Genomic DNA, 18547 nt, shown 5'->3' with positions numbered 1-18547 from the left:
AAGCTCTTTTTTGGCATTTTATAATTTGGAATTGTGGATGTTGGTAGGGACATATGATCTGTTCTACTAGTGCCAAATAGAGGCATACAGTGATCTCTATTTTTAGCCCTTTTTCTGTCTAGACATCTAGTAAGTTATGATGGTCTTCATGCCTATCTAATTACACGCCATAATACCATAATCCTCTGTAATCTCAATACTTTCATGTAAAATTTTCTTGTATTTATTTCTAAATAGGTAGCTTTGCATTATCTTTGTCGCTTGTGTCGATGTCCTTCAAATGAGTGATCTCAATACATCCATCAGTGGCATATTCTCTTCTTGTTTATCATTTCCCTTGGTCCCTCTGCCAGCTGTGGCTTGTATCAGCAGCATTTATTTGTCTTCTGGGTCATTGGTAAACTGTTAAATAGCGAACAGCCAAGGACTGTCCCTGGTGGGTCCTACTTAGGTACTATTTTATGTTATATAATGGCTTTTTAAAAATTAATTTTATGTTTGCAAATGGTTTGGATATTTAAATCAAAACAATGAGTGGACAAATCATTTGTCTCTGAAAATGTTAGATATATTGCATCAATGCTCTTTTCACATTTAGTATTACTTTTATTTTATTTTATTTTAGTTATTATTTTATTTATTTTTTTATTTGCTGTGGGCTTCCTGTATACATACAGCAGTTTTAATGCTGACAATCTCATATTCATTCATGTAAATAATTATTTAAGAATTCAGTAACTTAACATTTGAAACTGCTGTTTCAATGCTAAGATTAATGAGGAAGTCCTCATTCCAGTGATAGTCAGAGCAAAATTTCCCCTAACTTCTGTGGGACATGTATTTTACATACGTGAGTTTATGTATGTGGAAACTACATAAATACATGACTTAGAAATGTTTTTATTACTTAATTTACAATAATTCCTATGGACTTATTATTGATGCAGTTAATAATTTTTTAAATGTCATAATTGCTATTTGTGAGTCACTGCTATTAACTTCCTAGTTCTGTTGGAAAAAAATGTTACCTTCCTACACTTATAAAGAACTTAAATAAATACAAAAGGAGTGGAGAGAGTTCACATATCTTCTGTCCCTCACATTTAATGTTTTTTACCTGTTTTAGAGTTTACTTGTAATTGTTCTCCACATTAATATTTCAGTACTAATTGGCGTTTGTAGTGGAAGTCACCTGTATGCTTCCATTTGGATTGATGCTGACTACTGCAGTGGGTTTATTGTGCAGAAGGCAGATGTTTATGTTATGCCACTCTCTGTTAAATGCCTCTACCGGCAGGAAAGAGGTGGAATAGGAAAACACATTTCATCCAATTAAACCCAAATCTATTTTTTTCCCTTGGTGGTGCAACTTTGGCCATTTCTGTCTTTGGGATGCCATCCGTTCCATTTGTGCCTGCAGCTCAGCTTGTATACTTGTGTATTTTGTGCTCTTCCATAATATTTGGATGTAAAGTAATGCATTATCAACATGCAGCAGCACATGAATATTAAGAAGTTGGAAGCACAAGTGAACATCAGTATAAAATGAAGGTCACCAGAAATGTTTAGCTCGCTAGTTTTCATTTCTTTATCCTTTTTTTCAGTTGGTCCCACTATTAAGTGTATTGAAATGTGTTACCAAATTTAGCATTTAATTTATATGAAAGTCTGTTTGCCTCGGGATTCAGCTGCATCTTGCTGCTGGAGATGCAGGGTCTGAATGCCTGTATGTGGGTCATTCTTACATACTCTGAAAGAGCCCATGGAATGAGAAAGCTTTGCTATTGTCTCAGAATAACTTTTATTCTATGGGTCCTCCTCCAGCCCCCATTAACTATGGATATTTTGGTCACTCTGTTGTTGTTGTGTGTTCTGTGTTTTTTTTTTTTTTTTTTTTTTTAAACCCTCTTTAGTGCTACCTCTATCTATAATATTTGGATGATGAAAAAAAGTTCTTCTAGTTTAAATTCTAGTTTAAAGCAAAAGGTCTGGTACATGCAATGAGATATTGTTAATAAATTTTACGAGATAGCTGCGTTAGTTATTTATAGATGCTGGCATTAGAATAGTGTCTAAAGGAACAATGTTTAAAATTTTATTTCTCAGATAAGTATTATAATGTATTTCCAAAGCTTAGGCTCTGTGCATAGTATGCACACAATATTAGAGCATAATATTTATTATGTTTTTGTAGGTCCAGAGGGGCAAAAAAGGTGCAAAGTGAATGTAGTGGAGGCTGTCTAAATGATTGCAGAGGTTGAAGGATGAGGGAGCATTTTCATCTTAGAGGCCGTGGGTTGAGTTTGTGCAGAATGTTTCTGGGAGGAGAGTAAGTATAGACTGAGATATGTAATGATTCAAAGTTTGTTGTAAAAGCCATGTGGAGCAATTGCTGATTTTGACTGGTAGGTCAGCTCTGGCAGTTCTTTACAACCTGACAAACTTATTTCCTGCTACTTGTACATTTTCCAATTATGCTTCAGGGAAATTTAATTGGAATAGTTCTAGAAATCGCATCCAGTAAGGGTTAGGGAATACAGAGTTTTAAAATTTATGTGTAGCAGCAAAAGATAACACAGGGAATGTGACTCTAGGGCAGTTTTCAGTGCTATCCCAAGGTAAGCAATCCAGACATGTGCACAGTGACTTCTCTCCAGGCTCTGCTGGACTCTGTACATCTGCAAACGCTGTGTGTCTTTTTGGGGCCTTGGGATGGGTGTGTGTATTATTATTATTATTATTATTATTATTATTATTATTATTATTTAAATTCAGTTTGTAAATTCTTCTGAGTTCAGCTGATGAAATCAGTTACACTGCCACGGTGCCAGGAAGGCTCTCAGGGTTATACAGGTATAGGGGAGGCTGTGTTCTGGCTTGTGGTGTTTGTGTGGTGACATGGAAGGAGAGGACCCAGGGTGACTTTTGGATTACTTACGTGTTTGTGCGAGCAGACTTCTAGAGGAAAAAAGAGATTCTTTGCAGAAAATCTCTTCATACACTTTGGGTCAGTGAGGCAGTAGAACCTCCAATACCATTAAATCTTCTAAAAATAATTTATCAGAAATAAGTTGAATCTCTCATATAGTTTCAGTATTTTGAGTGCTAAGGTGTTTTGCTGTCATGTTTAAAAAGGTGAACACAAAACAGCTTTGTAGAGGTGTGACAGAGGTGCAGGATACCAGTCCTATGTGAAGTAGAAGTTGATTTAATTTTATTAATGTAAGGGAAAACACATTTAAATGCATTGTTTGAATTCTTTGTCTTGATTTTTATAAGATTGGTTAAAAATCAATGACAACAGATAACTCAAGCTCCCTTGGGTTGATGCCTTTTTCAGAAGGTATCACCCATAGGAATGTGTCCATGCTTACCTACTAGAATGCTAAAGATAAGCTCACTTACATGCGAGGTGAGCAAGCTAAGTGCCATGGTAAACTGGCTCTTGGTGTAGTAGGGGTTTGTGTGCCCCTAGAGGATGGTGACCTGTCTTGAGAGGGTGACTGTTCAGTCCAGGCAATCTTGCCTCCTGGAGAAGGGAAGTGTCGCTGGCTCATCTCTTGTCCTCTAAGCCATAGGAAGTTGGTAGCAAGTTCAGCTCAAGCTGTGGTTCACAGTTCTTTCCTCTGAATGGCACATGGTGGGGATTGGGAACTATCACCATATGCTATTTGTAAGACATATTTTAAATTTCTGAGCAATAATCTAACATCTTCCTTAAGCCAAGTGTAGAAGTTCAGAACTATGCGATTTTCTTTTTATAAAGGTTCCTTGTTTCGTCCTTTCCCCTTCCTCCTTGCAAATAAAATAGAGAATGGTGAACATGAAATAATTGTGCTTTGGGAAACGGAAAGCAGGAGAAGTAGATAGAAAGCTGTTTCTGAAAAAAATCAGTATTATAACTGAAACATTGGAGTAAACTATTAACTTGTTTTTGCAGAACATTGTCTTGAAGTTGGCCACCTATCCAAGAGTGGAACTACCCTTTTTAGATAGTAAGTCATCTAATAAGACAGACTTAAATGACATACTGCTTTTAACTGATAATCGGGTAAGCAGTTATCATTTATCTCAGGATTTAAATACCATGTTATCACTAGTAAATATATATTAGGGACACATTTGTTTTGATGGTGTGTAATGCAGTGATTTGCATGGTATCCTTCCTCGGTTACTGCTTCTTTTACCTGTTCTTTTACTAAATTACAATCTCTCAGGTTCTGTTACTTCTTTCAGGATCATGAAACTCACAAAAACCCTCAAACAAACAACCAAACAAAACCCCAAAACCAAAACCCAAAAGAACACCCAAACAAGTTTGTATTCAAATAAATATTTGAAGCAAAGACATAAATTCAAACTCTAAAAAATGTTCAAGTGCTGGAAGCGAATGAGTGTAAGAGCACTAATGTACCCAAGAGAAGGCAAGACAGGAAGGGCTGTTTAAAAGAAATGGAAAGTTATTATAATAATGTTAATGCAGATTTGTCTAATGCTGGGTGTGCAACAAAACAAAACTTAACTCTGGAAAGCTTGTTTACTAGAAGAAGCCTTTGCTACTAAAGGCAGTAGCAGAGGAGAACTTGAACAAGTACATTAAAGATGAGTTAGATCAGGGATGTCAAACTCATTTTCACTGAGGACTACATCAGCCTGATGGTTGCCTTCAAAGGGCCAACATTAATTTTAGGACTGTATAAAGTTAGGAGTAGTTACTGAGCCAGAGAATGTGCAGATTTAACCAGGTATACTCATCTCAATACAAGGATCGCATAAAGGAGAGGAAGTTACCTTTGTCTCTTTGCCAAGGGGAATTGAATCTTTAACACAAACTACTCTTGCAGAGCTGATACTATTATTATTATTATTATTATTATTATTAATTATTCAGTCATCAGTCAGATGCATCAAAAACTTCCCATCTGTCTTGCAGCCTGTGTCAATACTTTGAACATTTACTGCAACTAGGATGTTTTTCACTTTTTACCACTTTCCATTCTAAAACCTAAATTTTGTGCACCTTTTAGCTTTACCTACTACAGCTGCACTATATGGTAAGTAATGCATTGGAGAGCTTTCAAATCTTGGCCTTAGTAAATTTGGTCTCATCTTTGACAAGTCTAGAAGTTTGAATGCCCCATCTGTCTGTGGTCAGGGCGTGTTGGGTGTTTCTTCTACACGCATCTGTGTAAAGTTGTGGATTCTTTGAACTCAGTAATGCTCTTGAGCCAACAGGCTGTGCAAGAAATGATGAAATGCTGTATGGATGTTTCTCTGAGGCAATGCATCGCCTCACTTGTGACTGTATTAATTCTTTTTTATAGGAAGAGCATCAGAAGTTTTAGTAATAAATAGCCAATTTAATTTGCTGGTTGATGCACCTTTAGACAGATGGCTTTGCTCTTCTTTTGACCAATATATTTTAGGAACTGTAAGACCTCGTGATTAATTATTAGAAGAAATTTAGTCTAGTTATATCTGTAGATAAATCCTGAAATGTTTGACCTCTGAATGTGGACTTTTTTCCTGGTACTTATGTTATGGTGTGGCAGTAGAGGATCTTTTTTTTGTGCATAAGTAGCTTTCTGAGGTGACTCCCGTTTCATAATGAACTACATACTGAACATACGTATCTGATACTTCTGAGAGTAGCTTTGTTTTCTGTAGTGCTGGGAACACAATTCAAAAGATTCTCATATAGTGGGCCTTGTGTTTGTGCTCATTTGCTGTCACGTTTCTAAACAAATAGTGAACTTACAGAATTTATGAAAAAATTATTCTACATTTCTGGAAAAAAAAAAACAGTATAAAGTTTGTCAAAACTGATTATTGCAAGATGAAAGTGAAATTTCAGGTTTGGTTGTGTTTTTTCTGAGTCTAAATGAAAAGTTAGGTGTCTTAATTGTGCAAGGGAATTATAACAATAACTATTCCTTATGTTAGCCGACCCCCCAACAAGTAGTAGTGCATAACCATAGCAAAAGGAAAACACTGGTTAATGCAGGGCCTAAGTCTTTTTCCACTGAGCTAAATTTCTAAGACATATTTTTTTAGAAACTGAGAGAAATCAGTATAAATTATTCTTTTCTATGGCATGTGTGCATGAAATAAAAAAATAATAATAGTTTTTTTCATGTTAAGTATTTCATGTTACATTCAGAGTTGGCAGAATAAGAGGATGAGATCTCTGCAAAGAGGAGGGAGTACATTCACAGCAAGAAGTGAGCTACATAAATAGCAGGTCACTAACGTTTTTTATTTAAAATAACATAGGGCTCTTGTATAACCTTTTTTGTATATTTACATGATTTATTTTCCTAAAGACAGAAGCATGATTTTGTTTTCCTCCTATAAACTTGCACATGATAGAGCAGAAGACATTTTCAGATAAGTTGTTACTGCTTTTGCTTTCATCAAAGTGATATCTACAGATGTTGCCTTGAAGGCTTATGGAATTTGGAATGTGTATCAGAAATAGGGCAGTAACCACCTTTTTATATCTAAATCTATGTAAAATATATATGTGCAATGTAATAGAAATCAAAGTACAAATAACTGAGCTGAGCATTTTTTCAAGTATTTTTAATAATGCAATTATTAAGCATTTCACAAAACTGCATAGAATTTAGATATTAATTGCCAGATGATAAGATCTTAAAGTTGCCAGATGGTATAGGGGTTTAGAATAACATATACCTTTTGTACCTGCAGAACAATCAGACTATCTTGACATAAAGGTGCAATTATCTTTAGGAGTTGTTTGAATTAACTTGTACAGTGTTACTGGGCTTGAAAGGAGGCTATGTTGGTAAAACTCTGTATCTTGTCTTTTTCAGATTAGACGATAACTGTTTTTCTACCAATACACATGTGCTGAAATCCACACCCCCCCCACCCTCTGCCCTCTAAAATAATGTTTCCAAGCTGACTAGAGAATTTTGAGTGCTCAACTTTCATTAAGTTCTGATTTTTCAGAAGGAATAGCTTCTCCTTATCTTCGGAAAATTGAGCTTGAAAATGATGAAAGCTGACTACCTGGATTTTATTTTTTTTAAGTCTTTTCCCTCGACCATCAATGTTTATTTTTGTTTTGTTTTTGTTTTTTTTTAAGCATTTATACATCAAGATTTAGTACTTCCAAATTAATTAATTTCTTAAAAGGACAATCCAGGTATATCTACTCTCTCTTCAGGAACTGATGGATTGTGAAAGAAACATGAACATGGTCATCGTAAAGTAAGTACCGGGCACTGTTCAGTGTGAACACTTCTCCATATCCAGTTGTGCCTGGGCTAATTGCCTGGCTTGCTTCACCTCCCCAGTGCTCAGCATAGCACCCGTTGTGTGAAAACGAGCCATGCATCCTTTGGTTTGTCAAAACCCGTGGATGCTTCCTGATCTCAAAAGATGGCTGTGGTGCTGTGTGAGCCTCTTGCCTGGAGCCATGAAGTGTCACAAAAGCAAGACTAGGACAGTACTTAGGGACTCTTCTACATCATAAAGAAGATTCAGAAGTCCTCTGGAAACATCAGTCTTAGACCTTATATAATATAGAAATTGTTCTGACTCTCACTTTTCTTGATTCATGGCTCTTGGAAGCCTTGGAGAGTAAGCTGAAGCCCTTCAGTGGAAAAGCAATGTCAGCATAATGATGTCTGCTTAGCAAAATATCAAATAGTAGGTGAAGACCAGACATTTAGTCTTCTCTTCCCCCACCCATGTCTTTTGATGGCAGGCTCAAGCGGCTGCTGGGATCACAGGCATGAGTTGGCTTGGGAAGGGGGCTGTGCTGCCAGATCACAGCCCCACTCAGCAGCAGAACATGCTCAACCTTTTGTTTCTTAGTGTGGTTGTGTGAATTTGGTCCTGCTGGCCCTGCCACAGCTCGCCTGCCCTCAACACATCACCTTCCTATGGCAGGTACAACGCATGCGCCGCTGCCCCGCACAGGGTCTGTAGTCTTGGAAAATTGTAGAATCGTAGAATATCAAGTTGGAAGGGACTGCAAGGATCATCTAGTCCAACCTTTCTTGGGAAATCACAGTGATAGACAAGCTGGCCCAGCACCCTGTCCAGCTGAATCTTAAAAGTGTCCAATGTTGGGGAATCCACCACTTCCCTGGGGTGATCATTCCAGTGGCTGATGGTTCTTACTGTGAAAAATTTTCCTCTTGTGTCCAATTGGATTCTCCCCATGACTAACTTGTTCCCATTGCCCCTCATCTTTTCCATGTGACCCCTTGTAAAAAGGGAGTCACCATCTTCTTTGTAGCCACCCTTTAAATACTGGAACACGGTGATGAGGTCTACTCTAAGCCTTCTTTTCTCAAGGCTGAACAAGCCCAGTTCTCTCAGCCTTTCCTCATATGGCAGCTTCCCAGTCCTTTGATCATCTTTGTGGCCCTTCTCTGGACCTTCTCCAGCCTGTCCGTTGCCTTTTTGCATAGCAGAGACCAAAAACAAACACACTATTCCAGGTGCGGCCTGATAAGAGCTGAGTGAAGTGGGATAATGACGTCTTTGGCTCTGCTGGTGATACCCTTGCTAATGCAGCCCAGCATCCTGTTGTCCTTCTTTGCCAGAAGAAAGCAGAGATGGGCGTGTGAACAAACCCCAGCTCCTTTGTTGGCAGTTGACGTCAGCAGTGGTTACCAGCCGTCCCTACGTGACCTGCCATTTCCAGGAATGCAACTGCAAGTGCCTCTGCCTCCTCTGCAGCTCTGTGTGCCTGTGCCATGCCTTATCAACACACAGCTCAAGCGTGCTCTAGTATGACATAAAATAACGTGCACAAGTTGCTCTGGGTTGACCTTACCAGGTAGGTAAGTTAAACCTTCTAGAGATGCTTATTCTCTTTCACCATTAGATGGAGCAAAGAGCTGTTGTCCCCCACTAAGCCTCAGAGCTGAGAGGTCTTTGCTTAAGCTCCTCCTGGGAGTGATGAAGCCTCATGACTTCCAAGGGCTTCAGTTCAGAAAACTAAAGTGCCCAAAGCACAATCTCAGTGTGTTTTACCATCTCTTTAAAGCTGCCGAACTAAGTATGTGGTAAATTAATGCCAGCTGTAGCGAAGCAGCTTTTACGCACAAGCTCAGCCTTTCATGCATGATTTCTACTTTTAACCCTCTCGACTTGCCTGAAAAGTTCAGCCAATACAATCAAAGGGATAATCAAACGCTTTTTTTACTAAGTGACCTTTTATCATCGAGATGTGAGTATAACTGATGCCGAAGACTTAAGTTATTAGCTTACTGCATTGAGAAATGTAGTTCTTATGATTTGCAGATCATTATCCATTGGAACATCTTTATATGCTGTGAAATGATAATAGGTATCTCGTTTTGTGTGATAGCCCCTTTTAAAAATGTACTTATTTGTCAATTAGCTCTTGCTGTTCTTTGTTTGGATGTTTGTAAGGAAGGAGGGAATGAACGTGGAAAGGAACGGTGTGGGATTTTTATTTTATGTTTTTTTCCCCATGAAGCTTGAGTTGCATCTGGTAGGCACAAAATTGCTTATGCTTTTGGTTTGGGACTGAGAGCCAAGTTTGGTGAAGCCTTTCCACTCCTGGTAACTGTCAGTGTGTGGTTAGTTCCTTCCAGTGCTTGTTTTTTCCCATTTGCATGTTTGTTTGGATTTTGTTTTTCCTATGCTGAGTAAATGTTTGACCATGAATATTTGATTCTGCAAATAGTTACTGATTTGAAAGGCTATTTCAGTCTCACACCTACAGCACGTCCTGCAGGACTGTTGTAAAACTGACTTGAGATATTCAGTGTATGATTAATGGTCCAATGTAAATTTTGCTGTGTTCAGCTTGTCATACGTTATTTGCAAATGCATAGTCATGCTGTATTGTAGCAGTTTGTGAGCATATTTTTCTATTCATGTTACACAGCATTTACTGAGATGGCATGACATCAGATGTTCTAAATTTTTGATGAGCTAAAAGGTTTATGTTTCTTAATTTCAAAGCCTTGGATACAATTTTAAGATGACCTGCCTTAATTTGTAAGTTACTGTTCTTGACTATCTACTTAATTCAGTAAGAAAGGGCATAATTACTGACAGTTTTGTTTGGAGTAAAAAAGAGATGAGTTGTGTTTCCAGTCTTAATGGTGATTGAACCTCTTTAGGGTCATCAGATGTCTGTGGTAAGGTGGAATCTTGTTCTCCGGAGGAAATGAAGCTGCTTGATGAGCTTGCTGCTAATGCACAAAGCTCTGCAAATTTGTACAAAGCAATTGCAGGAGAGAGGGTCTTTGGAGAATGAAACAAAGATATTATGATGGGATTTTGTGAATAGTTCAGTGCTTGGACATAATCTAGTTCATTATTGCATTGACTGTAAGTACTGTAGAAAAATCACTTCAGACTTACCGAAAGTGTTAGGATCTGTGGATAGCTCTTTTAAATAGAGCCTTCCATTGCAAACTCAGATTTTTATAATAAGTGATTTATCATTCTGCAGAGGTTATTAGAGCTGCAACTCCTCCAGCTTTTCACAATATCGAGCATTTAAAGAACATTCAGGTTATTGGTGTATTCATAGGGAAAAGTCAGTTGCTTATGATTCACTGTAGTGAATATTCAATCTAGTCTTTCCCTCTCTTTGTCCTCTCTTGGAGACTAGCGTGTGGTTTATTTCATTTCAAAGTCTTTGTGGATCACGTCTACCTCTGTTGCTGGCCTCTCATAAGTAGCGGGAACACCTGTTTGGTGATGCAAACAGAATATTATACATAGTATAGTTATATTATGTGAAGCAGTTCATAGACAATTATTAAGTATGGTTTTGATCTGGTCTGTTTATAAACAAAACCCATTATCTACTACTAAAAACGGAAGGAAATAAAACATTGAAGTAGATTAGCAAACAGAATCATGCTTTGGGAAAGAGGGTGAAAATTAAGATGAAGGTATTTGGACAACTTGATCTGGATTCGTGAAAGTTTTTAGAGTTACTGAAACTGCATGTTTCTTCCAATGTATTTGCCAAATAGTAAAATGACTTTTCTACCATTAAAAATAACTCTGTTCCCAATGTAGCTGATAACTTTTTGCCCTGTAGGAAAAAGCCTGAGAATGCCAAAAAGACTTGACATGGTATCTTTGTTCAAAATATAAGCATTCCTTTTAAAACTCATGTTTTACTTATACAGAGATGTTAGTTTCCATTCATATTTTTGTTTATCCAGCATTATTTATGTAATAAAAGCACTACTACATCCACAAACTGTCTATGCCATATGTATATTCTGTGTACCTGTTGAACTGAAAGTGGAAATTTTGAAGACTGACAGACTTATGGTAATGTAAGAGGGCCCTTGTGAAAGGGATAACCTGTTACGAAATATTATTAGACCACTTGGTATAAGTAGCCGTGATGCAGGGAGCTGTGGAACTACTGGAGTAAAGGCTTCCAAGACGATGTTTGGTTGCAAAAGGTTCCCAGTAGCTACTGACCCTGTGCGGTCTGCGAAGTGAGGCTTGCCAGTAAGTACGAGCACATGGTCACTGGGAGGATGCAGTGTCTCCAGGAAAGCCATATCAGCTTCATTTTATCCATAGCAGGAGATGTTCAGATGGCGGAGAATGGTTTTTGAACAGTCAGGGGGCAGCCAGTGGATTTAGTGTTGATTTTGAGTTTAGGTAAAAGCTAATCTCGTTGCTTGTGATTGAACAGTAAAATGATTGTGAAATGTGAAGCTGTTTAATGGGAATTTTCTGGTTGCATTCAAAAAATCAATTTATTTTCATATTGTGCATTTATCTGTATGTTTTCTGTATTATAAATTGGAAAAAATACTTAGCCCTCCCATTTTGTCATTTGTTCTGTACAAACCCTCCACCCCCAACTTCTGCAAAACGGTCTGGTAGTATGAAAAAAACCACTAAACGTTATTATGTTTTTTTTCCTGATAATCCAAAATTTCAACAGTTCTTTTCATTTGCATCCAGCACCATTAAGTACCTTCAGTTGCTTTAATGCAATAACCTGAAAAATCCATAAATTCTCAATAACAGCACACAAGGACTGCAACTCTTCTGTGTTTCTGCTCTCTTTAGTAAGGCAATGTGGCTGAAAGAATGGAGGCAGCGTCAGGTGGAGATGTCCAGACTGACATCAGTGAATCCCTCTTGAGCACTGTTAGTGAGAGCAGTGGACTAACTGCACTGGTAGAAGATGGGTCTTTCTCGTTTTATAATACATAGAGATTATGTACATCGTGAACACAACTGTAAAAGAATGAACATATCTGTGGTGAGAATGATGAGCTTGAGTGACTTTTATTAAAATTGCCTTTTTACCTCACTTGATGCTTAATTTGGATCCTATTGGAAATCTTCATGCCAGAAGCTGCCAATATATATACAGGGTGTTTCAAAAAGATAGACCCAATTTCAAGTTGAAATTACTCTGAAATTGGGTCCATCTTTTTGAAACACACTGTATTTCCAGTAGGGTCTGATAGATTTCAGTATTTTGTGATCCTTTGTTTTTAAGAACTAATCTATAGGATGTAGGCATATTATGCCCAGGAACTGAATTTCTAGTTTGCACTGATAAAGCTACAAAAAAATCCTGCTTTCCTTAAAGTGAAAGAAAGTGAACATAAAGTGCCTGTTTATCTGCTTATCAAAATACTTATTTTGATTTTTCCTTTCAAAATTAATATATGTATACATATATAAGGAATTAATGTTTTTTTGTGAAATGTGTGAGCTTTTGTGTACACTTTTCTGAAAGGACCTCCACAGGGTGAATGGCTTTTATCCACAAGTAGTAGAACAGTTGCATTATTTGTGTTTTTTAATCAAATGGATCTCTGAGCTATTGCTAATGGCTTGAGCACAAGGTAGGTCTTAAAATCAAAACCTCAGCATTTCCTTATGCTTTGGTATGTGAGTGAGAGGAAACAGGAGCCATTCCTTTGTGCTGGTATTGGAATAAATTAATGTAAAATGTGCTGTACAATTAAAATTAAATTTTAGCTTACCACCTTTCCCTTTGCCTCCCTTGATATTTCATATGAGAACTGTTGCTTACAGCTGGGCAGAGAGGTGCAAAGGAAGGAGGAAGACTACTGATATAACAGAAACATGGGTTTACTCTGCAGTTGACCTGAATTATAGCATGTTTTTCAAGTGTCCTTGTCCTCTCACCCCTATTCCTAGTGACTTGGTGTTATGGGGAACCACATATCATACATAATATCTGCAGAGAACGTGTTAGCTCCTAAATTACTGGAGAGAGAGAAGCCTCTTGAGTTGTAGAGTGGCTGGAGTAGCTCTGAAGCATGCAGGAGCTACAAAACAAAACGGGGGGTTTGTTGTCCAAGAAGCAGAATGGTTTGGGGTTTTTGTTTGTTTATTTGTTTTTCTAACATATCTGTCATCATGGAGAGAGGGCAAAAAAAACCAATTTCCAAACATCTGAAATTGTTAGTAGGTGCTACTTGTCAGCTTGTTCATTAAGGTACTAGAAGAGGACTGAGCTTTTTGGTGGGGAGAGAGGGAAGGTCTTGACACTGAAACTGGAAAAAACATTAATATGGTGACATAAGTGACCTGCAGTGCACTCCTTTCATATTATCTTCAATGCCTAAGAGATGTCATCAATGGAAGAAGCAATAGAACAGACACAGACATCCCTTATAGATCTAAAAACCTGTAGGAGATTTTTATTGCTGACCCCAAAAGTAAGTCCTAGAGTACGGCTAGAAGTTGCTGTCGTGATGCCTAATCGCATAAATCCTTCTAAGCGACAAAATGCTTGGAGGCATTGGGTTTTGTTTGTTTGTTTTTTTGTTTGGTTTTGTTGCTTTCTTTCTGAGGGCTTTAAGCGTGGCTGTACCTTTGCAAAACAGCCATGAGAATCTTCCAGACCTGGCACAGTTGTGCTCTTTAGGACAAGCTAATCTTGGAAACAGAAAAAGTGAGTAGGCTCCTTGCAAGAGGATGGATGTGAACAGCCAGGCTGGGGAGCAGCTCAGCCCCATGCCCTGCACTGGAGCCTTCATCACATGGTGAGGGAGCAGGAGCTGGAGCACTGCCAGCCAAGGCTCTTTGGAGGGAACAATGGCCTTCTGAACAAGCAGGGGCACCACAGAGGAGTTTGTTTTTCTTTTTTTTCCCTTTACCTTGTTGAACCTTTACCTCCCTTGAACTCTCTCTGTAGGTCAGCGTCTGGCCCAGCCGCAGCGATACAAGCTGTTGGCTATGTGCTGGTCTCCAAGGGAAAGCGTGAGGCAGGCAACAGGGCTGGTTATGATCTGTATGTTACATTGATTTATTTATAATATTCCCCTCTGAAGGTCTGGGCACATATACAGGCTGCATTAACAATGTGTGAACAAAATGCACTGGGGAATATGTAGCTTTCCGTGGTCCAGTTGTAGCAAGAGCAGAGTAAAGAGAATGGGAGAATGATGAAATGAAGTTGAGGGAACTCAGGGTCAGAGCAGTGAAGCTGTGGGGGACATGAGCTGCTGCCCATGTCTTGGGTTCAAAACGGCCATGTCCTTTGTGATGATTTTGCTCTGCTCTGCTGAGCACGTATGCTATATTTATGCACACAGAAGCACACCTTCTAGCTTTTGGGTCTCTTTCATGGTGATTAATGATGGTACATCAGATAGGGTGAACTTTAGGGTTCCTCCTGAGATTTCTAAGTGCTCCCTTAGGAATTTTTATGTAATATTTCTGTTCAAACTGTCTTACTTTTTTATGATGTGAGGATCGGTGTCTTAAGTTTGTTTCTATAATAGTAAATGTAAAGCTTTATCTTCTACCTGAAACTTACTGTGGGTGTTTCTTTTAAGGGCATAATGATTTCTAGGTTGATAACTCCTCAAGTCCAAGTTGTGTTGAAGATATTTAGAATTTCTTCAAGAAAGAAAAGGAGTAAGATTTGGCTTATAAAGTCATTCTTGTTGTCAAAGCCCTGTTATCATATCCTTTATCCCACCTTCACCTGTATAGCCAGCCTTGTTATTTCTCATTTCTTGGCTTGGCAAGTTCCAGATTCATTATTTGTGCAGCTCAGGGCTGGCACGCTCTCACTGCCATTAAGAAGGTTAGTTGTAGACTTGCAAGCACAAAACTTTCTGCTCTGAGGATGATCTTGCATTTAGTTTACTCTTATTTTCTGTAAATTAAATCCTTCATGAGATGGATTTGTAATAGGTATAGAGTGTATTCTTTGCTATTTTTGCATGTTTATGAATTTTGTGCTTGTTTTCATCACATCTCTTACTTAATCTCTTAAATGCTTCAGCCTTCAACAGCAAGAGTATGGATTTTTCTTCAGTGTCCTTTAAAAAAAAGAGGAGGTCAGTTACTGGTGAGGCAAGGAAGGTCTTGATTCCAGCTGTGACCTTGGAATGTGAAGAACCAGTGACTCTGATATCTGTGCCAGAAGTGGTGTACATGAACTTTGCATAATACTGAGGAGCCAAGGCCAGTCCTATGTGATCAGCTGTCAGGATAGCTATGACAATAGTAATTCTGGTGGGGTGTGTGTGTGTGTGTTGTTGTTTTGTTTTTTTGTGTGGGCTTTTTTTTTGTTGTTGTTGTTTGTGGGGTTTTTTTACTTTTTTTTTTTTCATTTGCCTTTGTTGTTGTTTTTTTTTCTTTAGGGCATTATTGTCTAAGAAACATCAGTAATCACTCCTCCCTTCCACTTTTCATAGTCTGTGTGATGAATCACGAGAATCGTATGTCACTGAACATGCAGGAACTCTGAATTTTTCGTTGTGAAATCTGGCAGTCAAGTAGTCAGTCTAGATTTGTCTGCAAATCGTGATCATGACTAAAATTAGCTTCCATGAATGTAATGACATAGACTAAAATCTAGCATAAGGTAGAAGCAATAAGCTGAACAGCAGATCTGTCATCCGCAAACAGTGATTTGTGTAAGGTCTTCACAAGCTTGGGAGAAAAACATTGCAATCTTTCTTAAAATCTCATGGTGTACGGTTGTTACATCCTCTCAAGAAACTGCAAACCTTTTTTTTTTTTTTTTTTTTTTTTTTACAGCAAAGTTACAACTTTAGTTTCCCTGTCAGAAAGTATCATGTGATCTGCATATTTAGGCATGATCCCTATATGTTCCAGAAATAATGAGTTTGCTCCTATCTCAGACATTAAATAAATCTCACACTTTCTTCCAATTATAAAGCTTGGGAAATTAAAAAAAAAGAGAAGGACACAGAATGCCTTTTTTTTTTGTAGTCTTAAATTTTTAATATCAATGCCAAATTGTAATCAGATCTATAATAATAACTCTGATTTGAAAATACTTTTGAATCTTAATTTCTGCTGTTCTTTCCACTGAGGCTTTTTTCATTACAAAATGAATGGCTTTTATTTTCTTATTTTCATTTTGCACATCCCTGTAGTACTCATTTGGTTGATTAGTAAATCAGCTCAACTCCAGTATCATAGGAAAAATATCTAAGCTGAGATATAAAACCACAGTTTTTCTCTCAAGTAAAACAAAATCAGTGCGTTTCACATTTACTCCTTTGTCTGAGGCTTGCCAGATGTCATGCGGAGCTTAGGAAAAAATATGCAAAGAATAAAATGCACACTGATACACCTGGGGAACTAAATAATTGCTTCATGTTGTGACGACTGTTTCTTTAATCAATATTTTTGTCTCAGTGATTTTCTTGATATTATTTTGATGGATGCTCGCTAGATTCCAATGACAGGCAGCAGTTTTTTTTCCCAGAAGAACTGACCAGCTCAAGAGTTCTTCTTTGGCAAAGTAGGGGGAAAAAAAAAAATCAAATAATTGACTCCAGCCAATGCCAGTTGGCTTCATCACAGACTGTTAATCAAAATTACAAATTTAATTCTCTTTTGTTGTTGTGAACTATTGCTTCTGTACATCAGATTTCACCCTAACTGTCCCAATTCAAAGTTGGAGTCACTGGTAGCCATTATTAAAATATAAATGGCTGCTGTAGTCCTGAGTATTTATTTTCTTCAGTTTAGTACTTTGTGGTGCAGCTAGGTAGGCATAATGGATTAATTAAATAATCACCTTTTCCTGGGCACCTTCTTGTAAGGTGTCTGCAGATGGGTGTGGGGTTTTTTTTGTTTAGAGAGGATGTGTGCATGCACACAGAATCCTAAATACAGTTTTGAAGAAAAGTTTCATGTACCTAGTGTGACTTGGACTACGGTTAAGTGTGCAAAAACTTGTTTCGTAATCTCGGTTTAGATATTAAGTTTATTTTTTTGAGTATTTTTTTTCCCTCCCTGTTTAACATAAGCATGTATGTTAGAAAATGTGCTTTTATTTCTCTGAGTTACTCTTTATGATCAACAGTCTTCCCTTGGGAAAACAGGCTGTATAGCAATGACTCCTCTACAGGAATGCATTTTAATATGCTGTTAATGAATACTTTTATATAGAAACTTAGGAACAGAAATTTATTAGTTCCTTCCCATGATAATTATGGAGAGAGATACTTCTAATCTTGTCTCCTGTTACTTGAATATAATACCTTCCCTGTTTCCTCCAGAAGTTGTTACCCTTCACATGACTGATCTAATTATACATGAGAGTTATGTATAGTTGTGTGTTCTGCTGTATTTTGGTGTCTTGAACAAAGGATTGTTACAAAATACAGAAGACAAAATTGTTTTCACAAGGCAATGCTTTTAAAATCTGTTAAGTTCCAGTTACAAAGCCTGAGAACTCTGTGAAATTTTCAAGAAAAGTAATAGGAATATAAGCAACAAATGAGGAAAATGGAAATATCTTAAATAGTGTGGGACCATTGAAAAGAGGAGTATAAAAGCATTTACAAAATGAGCATAATTGAGATAGTGGTACTCAGAGAAACATAGTTAATTAAAAATCCCTTTTCTTATATGACATGGAGGACCTCAAATCAAGTGATAACTTAAAACTTTAAATATGTGTACCAAATTACTTGCTATTAGGCCATTTATCTTATCTAAGACTTTAAGACTGTTAAAGTCTGCCTGCTGAAACAGTTGACAAATCCCAAGTGATGGGACACCAGTCAATTGTGGCACAAGGTCAGAGCAGAATGCTGCTGGTGTTTTGGAATGCAAATGGTGTTTCCATCACATGAACATGCTTGCTTTCTTCTGGAGGTCCCAATAATTTTGCTTAAAAAAGAATGTTAAGGAAAGAAAAAGGATTCTCCTTCACTGTTAAAAATATTTGGAAACTACTTTTCAGTCTTCCTTCCTAGCTGTTTGCACAGATTCATCATCTTGAGTACCTGTCCCGTGCTCTCCCAGCCTGCAAGTACAAGTAATGTAGTTAACTGCAGTGCTTTCCAGGTAGTGAATTAATTTTCTGTTTTTAGTCCTTGGTTTTTTTATTTGTAATGCTTCCAGCTATCTTGTGTCAAATAATATATCTACTTCTTTTGCCCATCCTAGCATCCTATGCTGTAGATTGGGCTCTTCTGCTTCTTATTGCCACTCATGCCACCCGCATCTCATGCATCATGGGTTTACATGGGCAGAGGAAGGGAGAAAGCATTACAATAAGTAA

At 37.6% G+C, this 18547-nt stretch overlaps 1 protein-coding gene across 6 annotated transcripts in view; it reads left to right on the top strand.

Annotated features, from left to right (window-relative positions):
* FRMPD4 (FERM and PDZ domain containing 4) overlaps window positions 1-18547 on the top strand; it is a 305734-nt gene that overhangs the window by 36289 nt on the left and 250898 nt on the right. The window contains exon 1 of one of the 6 annotated variants that reach the window (XM_065073269.1): window positions 11478-11496. The exons of the other annotated variants lie outside the window; for them this stretch is intronic. The gene's annotated coding sequence lies outside the window, so the exon portion shown is untranslated. Of the gene's footprint in view, window positions 1-11477; window positions 11497-18547 lie in introns of those variants that run through there. 6 annotated transcript variants of the gene reach the window in all.

Source organism: Columba livia, chromosome 1 (assembly GCF_036013475.1).
Source record: "Columba livia isolate bColLiv1 breed racing homer chromosome 1, bColLiv1.pat.W.v2, whole genome shotgun sequence".
In the NCBI taxonomy this organism is placed as follows: domain Eukaryota; kingdom Metazoa; phylum Chordata; class Aves; order Columbiformes; family Columbidae; genus Columba; species Columba livia.
This window is presented reverse-complemented; position numbering and strand designations above follow the sequence as displayed.